Source organism: Mauremys reevesii, linkage group 5 (assembly GCF_016161935.1).
Source record: "Mauremys reevesii isolate NIE-2019 linkage group 5, ASM1616193v1, whole genome shotgun sequence".
Lineage (NCBI taxonomy): Eukaryota > Metazoa > Chordata > Testudines > Geoemydidae > Mauremys > Mauremys reevesii.
In genome coordinates this window covers 76,568,840-76,582,077 of record NC_052627.1, presented here as the reverse complement: position 1 = coordinate 76,582,077, position 13,238 = coordinate 76,568,840, and the positions used below count along the sequence as shown (strand labels likewise).

At 41.4% G+C, this 13,238-nt stretch overlaps 1 protein-coding gene across 1 annotated transcript in view; it reads right to left on the bottom strand.

The window, feature by feature from the left end:
* Positions 1-13,238, bottom strand: part of TENM3 (teneurin transmembrane protein 3) — a 2,204,264-nt gene that overhangs the window by 1,690,789 nt on the left and 500,237 nt on the right. The gene's annotated exons all lie outside the window — the stretch shown is intronic.

Genomic DNA, 13,238 nt, shown 5'->3' with positions numbered 1-13,238 from the left:
CTTTCTGACCAACATCAGAAAGATCAGCTGCTAAGGATTGAAGCCTTTGCTGTGAGAGCCTTTGAAGCTTTATAAACAACAGAGATGTACTGCATGCATAAAATCATCTGCTGACTTTGAAAATACCAAAGATAATACCAAAGCAGACAGTGAAGAACTTCAAAAAGATCTCACAAAACTAAGTGATTGGGCAACAAAATGAAATGTAATGTGGATAAATATAAAGTAATGCACATTGGAAAAAAATAACCCCAACTATACATACAATATGATGGGGGCTAATTTAGCTACAACTAATCAGGAAAGAGATCTTGGAGTCATCCTGGGTAGTTCTCTGAAGACGTCCACGCAGTGTGCAGTGGCAGTCAAAAAAAACCACAGGATGTTAGGAACAGGGTCGGCTTTAGGAAGTGCGGAGCCTGATTCGAATACCTGGCGGCAGTCCGGGTCTTCGGCGGCGGGTCCTTCACTCACTCCGGGTCTTCCACGGCACTGAAGGACCTGCCGCCGAAGTGCCGCCGAAGTGCCGCCGAAGACCCAGACCGCTGCCAGGTCAGTAAAAATTAAAAAGTTAGGCACTCTTCTTTAGGGTGCGGGGCCCTCTTAGGCACGGGGCCTGATTTGGGGGAATTGGAGGAATCGGCCTAAAGCCGGCCCTGGTTAGGAATCATTAAAAAAGAGATAGACAATAAGATGGAGAATATCTTATTGTCCTTATATAAAATCGATGGTACACCCACATCCTGAATACTGCGTATAGATGTGGTCTCCTCATCTCAAAAAAGATATACTGGCATTAGAAAAGGTTCAGAGAAGGGCAACTAAAATGATAAGGGGTTTGGAACGGGTCCCATATGAGGAGAGATTAAAGAGGCTAAGACTTTTGAGCTTGGAAAAGAGGAGACTAAGGGGTATGAAAGAGATATATAAAATCATGAGTGGTGTGGATAAAGGGAATAAGGAAAAGTTATTTGTTTGTTCCCATAATATAAGAACTAGGGGCCACCAAATGACATTAAATGGGCAGCAGGTTTAAAACAAATAAAAGGAAGTTCTTCTTCACACAGTGCACAATCAACCTGTGGAACTCCTTGCCAAAGGAGGTTGTGAAAGCTAGGACTATAACAGCGTTTAAAAGAAAACTAGATAAATTCATGGAGGTTAAGTCCATTAATGGCTATTAGCCTGGATGGGTAAGGAATGGTATCCCTAGCCTCTCTTTGTCAGAGGAGGGAGGAGGCAGGAGAGAGATGACTTGATCATTACCTGTTAGGTTCACTCCCCCTGGGGCACCTGGTATTGGCCATTGTCAGCAGACAGGATACTGGGCTGGATGGACCTTTGGTCTGACCCAGGATGGCCATTCTTATGTTCTAATTATAAACTATATTTACTGTTTTTATCTTTAAAGAAAAATTGTCTACTAGTCTCTTGTGCATGAGACATACAGATCTTCTATAAACAATTTAAAATAAAAAAACTGCAACAGAAGCAGCTTTTTAAAAAAAAATGAAAATAACATTTTAAAATGCAGTTATGCCACTTTCCCTTGATAGCATTCGTTTATAACATCATGAGTGAAGTGCAGACAACCTGACAACATCCAACTTAAATGTTTGCATTTGACTGATAATGTCTAATTCACACTATTAGTATTCCTTTAAATTAGGGTGCATTTGTAACACACAAATACAATATACCGAACTTTAATAGGTTCTACAAGGCACTTTATTTAGCTCTGTAGAACTTCCTCAAAAAATCTTGGAGCATTACATTTAGCACTCCCTTGGTGGCAGCCTCAGCAGAGAGGCCAAGTACAAAATGGCACTGAGACTGAACTACTATTTCATCCCTAGAGATGGTCCCTCGGGTAATGCTGAAGCATACTGGCAGGGCAGCATTGTGAAGCTACTACCACTGCTTGTGCTGCATCTGTTGCTCAGATAAATGAATTTAGTTGCCAAGCTACCCTCCACAAAAAACAAAACAAAAATTATAGCCCCAAAGAATCACAGAAACTCATGGGAAGCATGAAGGTAGGGGTATGTAGCTGACTACATTTCAGATATCATAAGCACAATATAATTAGCACCATGCCTATTATATTTGGACAGCTGCAACTCTTGAAAACTCCCAATTTTAAATCCACTTGCTATTGTAGATGTTGCTGTTTCTATTCTCAACTGATGCCATACTTTGCCTTTTTGAGGATGGCCCCTTTCTGAGGATAAAGAAAGCTAAAGAAAGGACAACAAGCATCTTCAACTGAACTAGCATTAGAGTTGTGTGAAATAGTCACATTGAATTTCAAGGACAACCAAACTAAGGCACAGATTTCAAGCCCACCACCCATTTCACAAATACAGAAGGAAGAATACAGATCTGTATGGGATGCACAACCACAAAAGTGAAGACCTAGCAAGGAAAACACAGGCCTGGGGACTAGGATAATAGGCAACCCATTGAGGAGATTACTTAAATAAAGGTACATCTTACCTATTAAAGGGGAAGCGGCTTATAGAAGGATCACCCATGGAAGGTGGAATTTAACAATCCTGAAACTCCATTTCTGATTGTGCAGTGCTGCTTATTACCGAAGTAAAATAGTGATAGCACACAGGTATTATAGGACATGCTTATAGCTTTTCCTCAACCTTTCAAAACTGCAGGTTGCTTTCTGAATCCATACCTTAGTTTGCCCATTGAATGGCACCGTAGGACTCTTCTTTAAGAATATTCATAAATGTTCTCAGTGGATATGTATATTTGCATTTTTCCTCCTAATGTTTATTATATGCGTTGAAGTGCATAACACTGCTCTATAGCCAAAATGCTTCTGAAATAAATGTAATCAAACTTTACTAATTCTGGGTCACTGAGAATGAAAATGATGCTTAAAATTGTTGATTGGCTCTAGTTTTCAAGGTATGCTATTGGGTCAGTATATACGACCCTTGATTTGGGAATAGCGGAGGGTAAGTGAGTTATAAACGGAAGGGATCTCAATTTAAACCAGAAATGACTAAAATGCATGTTTGACTGGATCTATGAATAAATCTATGACTGGGTTTGGACAGTACTTGCTTTTTAGGCAAAACAATGAATGATGCAATCTGAAGCTGGTATTGCGTCATACATGATATGAATTGCATCATGTTATTCCGAGAAGTCATGGATGATGCAATCATAACGAAGCTTACATCACTCTGCTGAACAAATTGCCCAATATCAGCTCTAGAAATCATACAGTGTCGTGCTCTCTTATTTGTCAGTGTTTGATTTTGCAAAGGGACACATTTCTGTTTAGCCAAAGTGAGCAGAGATGCCTCGTACCTGTGTGAACAGTGCAGAAAACTTCTGCTATGTTTGTGGTGAAATGACTTTTGCATCACAAAAGCGCAGTATAACCACTATGGTTAAGAAAGCCTATCACCTTTATTTTGGCTGCAAAATTGGAGATCAGGACAAGAGGTGGGCCCCACGCATATGCTGCAACAAATCTTCGCCAGTGGTTGAACAAGACAAGGAAATCTATGCCTTTTGCAGTGCCAATGATTTGGAGAGAGCCAACAGATCATACCAGCAATTGTTACTTCTGCATGGTGCCTCCAGTTGGGAAAGGTGTGTCAAAGAAGAAAAAGTGGACTGTGCATTATCCAACCATTCCATCAGCTCTACACCCAGTACCCCACGGAGAAGGACTGCCGGTTCCTGTTGTACCAGAATCATTCTCACTTGAGTCAGACGAGGAAGAGGAAGAGGATGAAACTTCTGGTCCTGAACCATCAATGTCACAGGACCCACATTTTCTCCCATCCTCCTCCTCTGAACCACACCTCATAACACAAGGTGAACTGAATGACCTTGTCAGGGATTTGGAACTACCCAAGAGTAAGGCAGAGCTGTTGGGCTCCAGACTACAGCAGTGGAATCTCCTGGCAGGTGATGTTAGGGTTTCCATGTTCCGTGACCGTCAAAAGGATCTTGTCCCATTCTTCTTCATGGAAGGTGATCTTGTAGCCTGCAACAACATCGATGGTGTGATGGCAGCCCTCAACATCGTTCACGATCCAGATGAGTGGAGACTGTTCATTGATTCATCGAAGACGAGTCTTAAAGCTGTTTTACTGCATAATGGCAATGTTTTGCCATCAATTCCAGTTGGTCATGCAGTCCATATGAAGGAAACCTATGACAACATGAAACAACTTTTGAGGTGCATAAACTATGACCAACATCAGTGGCAGCTTTGTGGCGATTTGAAGGTTGTTGCTCTCTTGCTTGGTCTGCAGACTGGATACACAATGTACTGCTGTTTTCTCTGCAAATGGGATAGTCGTGCAAGAGATTCCCACTACATCAAGAAAGATTGGCCACTCCGACAGTCATTGGAGCCTGGGAGGAAAAGTGTTCAGCATCCACCACTTGTTGAATCAAGGAAGATTTTGTTACCACTCTTACACATCAAGCTGGGTCTGATGAAGAACTTTGTCAAGGCCATTGACAAAATGCAAGCAGCTTTCAAGTACCTCCGTGGAAAATTTCCAAGGTTAAGTGAAGCTAAGATAAAGGAAGGTGTCTTTGTTGGTCCTCAGATTCGTGAACTTCTTCGAGATGATGCATTTGACCATGCACTGCGTGGCAAGGAAAAGACGGCATGGAAAGCCTTCCAGTTAGTGGCAATAAATTTTCTCGGAAACAACAAGGCAGACAACTACAGGTTGTTGGTGGAAAACCTCCTCAAGGCATACAAAAGCCTTGGTTGCAACATGTCACTACAGATACATTTTTTGCACTCTCATCTAGATTTTTTTCCACCGAACTGCGGAGCAGTGAGCGACGAGCACGGCGAGCGATTTCACCAGGACATTGCATCAATGGAGAAACGCTATCAGGGCAAATGGAGCCCATCAATGCTTGCAGACTATTGCTGGACAGTGACAAGAGATGCTCCATTTAATGAATACAAAATACAAGCCAAGAAGCGCCGAGTAGACACTGAATAGGACTAAACTATTTACATAATAGTTTTTTGCCTTTTGTTTCATAATAAATTTTATTTATATAACCCTTTTGCTGATTTTTAAAGTGTTACATAAACAGGACAGGTGAAATATTATCATGTAAAGCAACCATAAACACATGAAAAGACCTAGGTTTACAATTTATGATTAAAACTCTACTATCTACACAATATACATAGACATAAAATGTAAAAACTTAAATATCTTAGAAACAGTAGCCAATCAGTTGTTTTAATTGTCATATTTGAATTCAGCACATCAAAATACATAATAAATACCACATTTTATCTCTGAAGCAGACGACTTCTCAAAAATTGTAGATCAGTGTAATCATAGAAGTGTGCATTTATATATTGCATCTTTTTATTCAACAGTTCTGCTCTTCATGTTCATTGAGTCATTCCTGCTTACTTTACAGGCTAAGATAAGTCTCTTGCTTTTTATTCACATTAGCCTTGCAAAGCAAGATCATACATTTTGCCATACCATCAGCCAAATTGCTGATTATTATTGCGGATGACAGAGAAAGAAGAAAAGAAAACACAGACCAACTTTCAGACTCTAAGATGAGACTGAGATACTAACTGCTGAAACAGTAGAAGTATCAATGAAAAATTTAAAGGGGAAAATATCAGTATAGCTATAAGTACGAGTGACTCCATATCAAATACGTTCAGTTTACAAGAGAAGAGGGTTTTATTTTTCCTAACTGCTGGTGCTTCAAACTCATCCTGCGATCCTACAGTGTCTTTCAATCAAAAAACTAAGGTATGGTGGCTGAAAACAACATGCAACGTTGAAAGGTTGGAGAAAAGATATAAGCATGTCCTGTAATAGCTGCATGTGTCCACTGCTATACTTCTGCAATCAGCAGCACTCATGCTGTCAGAATGTGAATATGCAAGGAGTGAAATAGATTCATTCTAAATTATTTCCAATCTTTCAGAGAAGCAGGTGTACATGTGGTACTGACACAGCACATTTGGAAAGGAAAATTAAAAAAAAGAACGGGTATCAAAAAGATAGGTACTTGAATGTTCTCTGTCTCAGCTGATGACAACCTGCAATGGCTCAGCTACTGGGTAAAAGGATGCCAGAAGCAAAAGAATTATAGCTGTATGTGTTCTTATTTTGCCCTAGTATATTAAGAATCTGTCTCTGAGGATCTCTATATTTCTGACTGTTTTTGGACCTCAGTTATTTTGTGAAATTGTCTGAAAAACACCTGCTGTCTCAGAAGAAGACCACAAATTGCTCTTTGCTTTATGAATTGCTCTTCTTCAAAAGACTAAACCTGGTCCCTGAGCAAACAAACAAAAAACCAATCCAAACCCCATATAACATGAAAATGTAGAGATTATTTTATTCAGAGTACTGTACTTTAAGCTGAAAACATTATATTTATTTAAAACCTTGTCTCCCACCTCTCCCCCCCCAGAATACTCTGCTTCTTTTCAGACTTCTATACACCACAGAGACAGTCCTTTCAGTGCTGAGACTATAGTTTTGTGTTTAACAAGTAACAATTAAATTGGGAAGAGATAAAGTGTCCCATTTTAAAACTGCTGTCTGACAACCATGAGACTCTACACTGTAATGGATCCAATGGTCTTGTGCTATAATTCCAAAGGAATTATTATTGTAACATATAAAGTATTTAAATGACAATTATTACATATTTAAGTTCTGTAACTTTTTTTCCAACTTCTGGCACCCCAGTCAGTGGAATAATCCTCAGAAATAATTTCATTTATTCATATTTACACATTTTAAATAGGAGAACAAATGGCCAATACAGAGTCATGAGTAGTCAATATTCTTGTTTCTGCACAAACACCTTTGTTAATATGCAAATATGGTATAGATATTCATACACATATGACAAACAGCCATTCCCCAAACTTTTGTGTGCACAAAACTCTGTTTACATAAACACCTGCCAATCAGGTCAGATTCTAATCTCATTTACGTTGATATAAATCCAGGGGATCTCACATTGCCGTAAATCAGAGAGGATTTTGGTCCATAGTGAATAGAGATGGTCAGAAACATAGTTTCACCAAACCAACCACTCACATTTGAATGAATTACTGCAAAGTTTGTTTTTGCTATACTTAATCAGACCTAGTTTGGCAAAAATCATAGTTCTCAAAATTTTAAACCAATAAGCAACTTCTAATCATCTGTTTTCTGGCTTTAAGGTACCTCACAGTGAAGAAAATACATCCCATCCTTTGTGCACTGTCTGAACTTGATCAAGCATATCCTAATTCACAATGACAGTAACTTGAATGATCCGTTAGGTATGGCACATAAAAACCTGTGTTCACTTCAGCCACTCTGTGAAGCCTCATAAAATTTTGAGAGAGTTACAGTAAGCTAACAATATATGGCTGCATCAACTGAAGCAAAAAATACCCATCACAGCCTTCCTTTTACATGCTCTGAAGGCTCCTGAAACAGAGAAAAAAGTGTGAGGACTACAATCTGCAATGTAGCATAAGTAATGAGGTCAACGGGGCTTTATGCCAAATACCAAAGCTTATTTTTGAGCATATCACTCACAAACTGTGAATTTAATCAGATATTCAATGCCACAAACTAATTTGTCACAATAAAAGACATGCAGGTGTTTCAAAGTGAAGTTGTCTTGAGAAAATGGTCACTTGAATGTAAGGTTTTAACCTCATCAATTTGTTTGGATTTGTTTACATATCTGAATATGTTCTTGTTATCTAGTTCTGCCATTAGCATTATACAAGGTGCAGGCTGTTGAGGAGGTTCACAATAAAATGTGTTAGATTGCCAAATTGATGGATTGCTGACTGTATTGATATAAGAGATTATAGGCTGTACCCATAATCAGTGTTTTGCTATTTATCAAAATAGATTTTGATGTTTGGAGATGCCATAGATTCTTGTTTTCTTTGAAAAGCCAACATCAATTAATAGTAATTCCATGTTCCTTCTGTAAAATGTATACTTCATTTTTCATGAATATTTACTCATTTAATTAAAAAAAGAAATGGTAATTAGGCTAGATCAAATTTGATTTTGGGGGTATATTTTTAAGGATAATATTTTTAAGCATTTTTTAATTTTTATAAATTTACATTTTCACAGTTGTGCAAAATTGTGAGTTTTAAGCCTTTTCCCTTCCAAATTAAATTTCCACAGTTGTAGAAAAATATGTGGGTCAGACAATAGTGGGGGTCAGACATTAATTATTTAATGACAGAAGATACTGAGATTCAAAAAGTTATAGCTTTATAACTATTAAAACACAAATTGTCAACATCACATATCCTCTAATAAATTCTCAAGTAGCATTTTTCTTACTTTGCTTATCTGTAAATTTCAGTTATCGTCAATTGACATATTTTTGGTTGGTTTGTGTATATGGTGAAATCAACATTTACCAATAAAAGTCTAATCCTTCCAAGCCTAATAATAGTATTTTTAACTTTTATAGAGCTTTGTATCCAAGGATCTCAAAGAGTTTTTATAAATATTAATTAATTAACCCTCATAACACATCTGTGAGATGGGCAAGCACTGACGTGACACCTCCAATTTACAGTATCATAGGGTACATCCATACTACCCGCCCGGATCGGCGGGTAGCAATCGACTTCTCGGAGTTCGATATATCGTGTCTCATCTAGACGCGATGTATTGAACTCCGAACGTGCTCCCGTCGACTCCGGAACTCCACCACCGCGAACGGCGGTGGTGGAGTCGACGGGGGAGCCGCGGACTTCGATCCCGCGCCGTGAGGACGGGTAAGTAGTTCGAACTAAGGTAGTTCCGTACCTTAGTTCGAACCCCCCCCCCATTGTAGACCAGGCCCAAGACATGGGGAGTTTAAGTGACTTGCCTTAGGTCACACACAGGGGCGGCTCCAGGCCCCAGCACACCAAGCGCGTGCTTGGGGCGGCACGCCGCGGGGGGCGGGGCGCTCTGCCAGTCGCCAGGAGGGCGGCAGGCAGCTCCGGTGGACCTCCCGCAGGTGTGCCTGCGGAGGGTCCACTGGTCCCGCGGCTTTGGTGGAGCATCCGCAGGCACGCCTACAGGAGGTCCACCGGAGCCGTGGGACCAGCAGACCCTCCGCAGGCACGTCTGCGGGAGGTCCACCAGAGCCGCGGGACCAGCGACTGGCAGAGCGCCCCCCGCGGCGTGCTGCCGTGCTTGGGGTAGAGAAATGGCTAGAGCCGCCCCTGGTCACACAGAAAGTCAGAAAGCACACCTGGGGAAAGAGTCCAGCTCCCTGAGTCCCAGCCTGGTGTTCCAACCACCAAAGCATTGTTCATCCATAAGTTCAGAGCGACTACTCTCAAACTGGAAGGAATGTTTTTCATGCCATCTCAGTACATTAAAGCCATTTCAGAGAACATATGAGAGGCTAGCGTATATGGCCTTCCCTATGCTGGCAATTTTCTCATTAGTAGTACCAATGTTGGGAGTACTAGTATAGACAGACTCGTGTCAGATGCCATGCCAAACATGGTTTGATCAGGATTATATCACACTGTTCCTATCTGGTAGAGCGGCACTAGAGGTAATTCTAGGGCGAGAAATTTTAAGAACAATGTTAGTGTGGACATAAATAGCCTAAGAGCTTGGATTGGGGAATTGCTTTTATTCCCATGTTTCAGCCAGACTAATCCATCAGTCATGAATCAGGCTTTCATTTACTTCAATTTTTATCCCCTCTCCCCATCCCTGCAGTCACTGACTTTTTAAAATAATTCAACAGAAAACAAACAAACTTTAAAACAAAATGTGATGAGACAATTTGTTTGTGTTCTTTGGACATATTCTTAGAAAGCACTTTCTTTAGCAAAAGTCAGAGCCTGGGTGGCAGGGGTGGGAGGATCTCTGCTCTAAAATACAAACATTTCTTTTGGTGGAATGGTGATATTGAGACTAAGGCATGAAACAGGGAGTCAGGAGAGCTGGGGCCTTTCTTGTTTAAAGTCATACAAGTCTGTGGAAGAGACAAATCACTTAACATTTCTCTGTTGTCAGTTTCCTCATCTGTAAAATGGGAATAATATATTGCGACTTCAAGGGGATTTTTTAGGCTAGATTAATGGTTATTGGTAAAGTGCTCTGAGATCAGTGAACTGAAGTGGCCTATTATTACTTAACACTATTGTTCCCTTTGGATGAAAAGCACCAGCAACTGTGTCCTTTGCTTCCTCACTAGAGAAGTAAAACAAATTCTACAAGTCTTTTTAAAAAAGGTAAATGTCCAGCCAACTTTATGCCCTACTCTTCCAGCCTGGAGATGAATTGAGATTCTAAATGTATAACGGAGGAAATGGCCCTAACAAAAAGCAAAAAAGAGAAAGAAAGGGTACAAGTTACATTCCTACAGAACCACAGGTGGCTTAATAACTACAGAGTTAGGCCCATCTCATGCAAACACTTATGCACGTGCTTAAATAGAAGCACATGAACAGTTTCATAGAAGTCAATGTAACCCAGGCCTGGTCTACACTACGGGTTTATACCGAATTTAGCAGCGTTAAACCGAATTAACCCTGCACCCGTCCACACAACGAAGCCCTTTATATCGATATAAAGGGCTCTTAATATTGATATCTGTACTCCTCCCCGACGAGAGGAGTAGCGCTCAAATAGGTATTGCCATTTCGGAATAGGGTTAGTGTGGCCGCAATTCGACAGTATTGGCCTCCGGGAGCTATCCCACAGTGCACCATTGTGACTGCTCTGGCCAGAAATCTGGAGTTGGATGCACTGGCCAGGTAGACAGGAAAAGCCCCGCAAACTTTTGAATTTCATTTCCTGTTTGCTCAGTGTGGAGCGCTGATCAGCACGGACTGTACGGGAGATACTGGATCTGATCGCTTTATGGGGAGACAAATCTGTTCTATCAGAGCTCCATTCCAGAAGACGAAATGCCAAAGCATTTGAAAAAATCTCCAGACAGAAGCCACAGCAGGGACTCAACACAGTGCTGCGTGACAAGCGTAACGGAAAGCCAAAGAATCAAATGGACGCTCATGGAGGGAGGGAGGGGGGACTGAGGACTCCAGCTATCCCACAGTCCCCACAGTCTCCGAAAAGCATTTGCATTCTTGGCTGAGCTCCCAATGCCTGAAGGGTCAATAACACTGTCCCGGGTAGTTCAGGGTATATCTAGTCAATTTACCCCTCCCCGCCCCCCGTGAAAGAAAAGGGAAAAAAATTGTTTCTCGCCTTTTTTCAATGTCACCGTATGTCTACTGCATGCTGCTGGTAGACGTGGTGCTGCGGCGCTGAACAGCAGCATCCCCTCCCCTTCCTTTCCTGATGGCAGACAGTGCAAAATGGTGGAAAACCGTCCTCATCATCCCGTTAGTGCTCCTGGCTGGCCTCGGTGAGGTCGGCCGGGGGCGCCTGGGCAACAATGGGAATGACTCCTGGTCATTCCCGGCAGACAGTGCAAAAGTATTGAAAACCGTCCTCATCATAGCAACTGGGGGCTGAGCTTCATCAGCCCCCCTTTCATGTCTAATGAAGATTCTGTACTGCCTGGACTATTATAGCAGTGGGAGGCTGCCTCCCCCTCATTTTATCTCACTAAAAAGTCAGTGTTTCTTATTCCTGCTTTCTTTATTACTTCATTACACAAATGGGGGGGACACTGCCACGGTAGCCCAGGAGGGTTGGGGAAGGAGGGAAGTAATGGGTGGGGTTGTTGCAGGGGCACCCCCTAGAATGGCATCATCATTTCTGCGGGATCTCTGGGGCTCTGACCTGGAGCGGCTGTGCTCTCTGGTTCTCTAGTACACTTGCCCCATATTCTAGGCAGGACTGACTCTATTTTTAGACAAAACATAAAGAAGGGAATGACCTGGGGAGTCATTCCCATTTTTGTCCATGCACCCCCAGCCGACCTCAGCGAGGCCAGCCAGGAGCACCTATGACAGCAGCAGATGGTACAAAAGGACTGATAACCGTCATCGCCAATTTCCAATTGCAAACGGTGCAAAATGACTGATAAACGTCATCACCAATTTCCAAATGCAGACGGTGCTATAGCTGGTAACTGTCTTTTTAACCTTGCAAAGGCAAATGAATGCTGCTGTGTAGCACTGCAGTACTGCGTCTATCAGCAGCATTCAGTACACATACGCTGACAGTGACAAAAGGCTAAACGGGCTGCATGGTTGCCATGCTATGGCGTCTGCCAGGGCAATCCAGGGAAAAAGGGCGCAAAATGATTGTCTGCCGTTGCTTTCACGGAGGAAGGATTGAGTGACGACATTTACCCAGAATCACCCGCGACACTGTTTTTGCATTGGGATCTCAACCCAGAATTCCAATGGGCAGGGGACACTGCGGGAACTATGGGATAGCTACGGGATAGCTACCCACAGTGCAACACTCTGGAAATCGACGCTAGCCTCGGTACATGGACGCACACCGCCGAAATAATGTGCTTAATGTGGCCGTGTGCACTCGATTTTATACAATCTGTTTTAAAAAAACAGTTTATGTAAAATCGGAATAATCCCGTAGTGTAGACATACCCCCAGTCCTGTCACAGCTTCCCACATCACATGTTTTTCTACAACAGAGGCTACTCAGATAACTACACTACAACAGGACACTGAACGTCTGCTTCTTAGACTAACTCTTTTTTTAAAACAATCTAAAAATCCAAATAATTGAATGTCACATATATTTTAACAGCTTTTCTCTTAAGTTTCTTCCTAATTTTTCTTTCCTTTTTGAAACATGGGAATAATTTTTGTAGTTTTCAAAATACCAATCTTCTTTCAGAGGTGTTATCCCCATTCCCTTAAACAAAAGACACTAGTTATCAAATATAATATCCCAAAAAGTTATGTTATCTTACATTTTCATGCTAATCACTCAGTAAACAGATCAATGATTGGGGGGGGGGTTGGGAGGAGGGGGAAAACTACAGCTCATTTTGTATTAATTCACATGATGTTATTGAAGGAGCCTGTTCAATGTAACTCAAAGAATTGACTTGAGCTGGTGTTCATCGTATTATTTCTGAGAATTGATATATGCAACAAAAGTTGAAATTGCAATAGGAAAAAATTGGTTGTTGCAGAAGCAGGTTTAGCCCACTTTCTGATCTGACATACTGAAAGAGAGAAGCAAAAATGAAGACTTTTTCCTCCCCCCCGGGTGAAGATATTATCAGTGCTATTAATAAAAAAAAATAAATAC